The following is a 696-nucleotide window of genomic DNA, read 5'->3' on the forward strand; positions in this document are numbered from 1 at the left end:
ACTAGTGGAAATCATTTGTTTTTGTTTACTTTTCGACAAAAACTTTAAGTCTGCTTACGATAATTTGTGTTCCAGTCGTATGGGCAACGGATTTCGGTTTCAATGGAATCCAGTGGCCAGTTTTTGTTTATTTACACTTTTTCGTTGGCTACACATACGTTTTCGTTAGCCAAGAAGTGTATTTTAAGGGCAATGTTTGCAAAAACAAAGAAAAAGACAATAGATATCCATTTGGAACTTGAATGAAAATGGACCTTTGGCTGGTTGGAAAAACAGGGCCAGTTTTCCATCTCCCATATGGTCTAGTGGCTAGGATATCTGGCTTTCACCCAGAAGGCCCGGGTTCGATTCCCGGTATGGGAAACATACTCCTTTTTTAGTTTATTTTTTCATTCTTAAGTCGAATGGTTCCAGGAATGGCAAGGGATTCAAATTTTGGGCTCAATTAATTTGTCATCATGACTTCGACGCAATAATCAATTCCAGCATTTTTCTACATTTTGTACAATCACTGTTCAATTTATGTGTATATTTTTTTGTGTATATATTCTCATACAGATGAGTGCTGTTTACTGGTTGCATTTTCCCATTCTTCTTGTTTCTGTTTGCTTTCATTTTAACCGGCTTGCCATAAGGCATGGTTGAATATGCTGGGTGTGTGAAATCTGTGTCTTTTTGTTCATGTTTTTGTTTGTT

At 36.8% G+C, this 696-nt stretch overlaps 1 non-coding gene across 1 annotated transcript; it reads left to right on the top strand.

Annotated features, from left to right (window-relative positions):
• The first annotated feature begins 291 nt into the window (after positions 1–291).
• Trnae-uuc (transfer RNA glutamic acid (anticodon UUC)) lies at positions 292–363 on the top strand. Its single transcript has one exon. It is a non-coding gene; the product is annotated as a tRNA-Glu (tRNA).
• The last annotated feature ends 333 nt before the right edge of the window (positions 364–696 follow it).

The sequence above is a fragment of the Anopheles nili genome, chromosome 3, assembly GCF_943737925.1.
Source record: "Anopheles nili chromosome 3, idAnoNiliSN_F5_01, whole genome shotgun sequence".
NCBI lineage: Eukaryota > Metazoa > Arthropoda > Insecta > Diptera > Culicidae > Anopheles > Anopheles nili.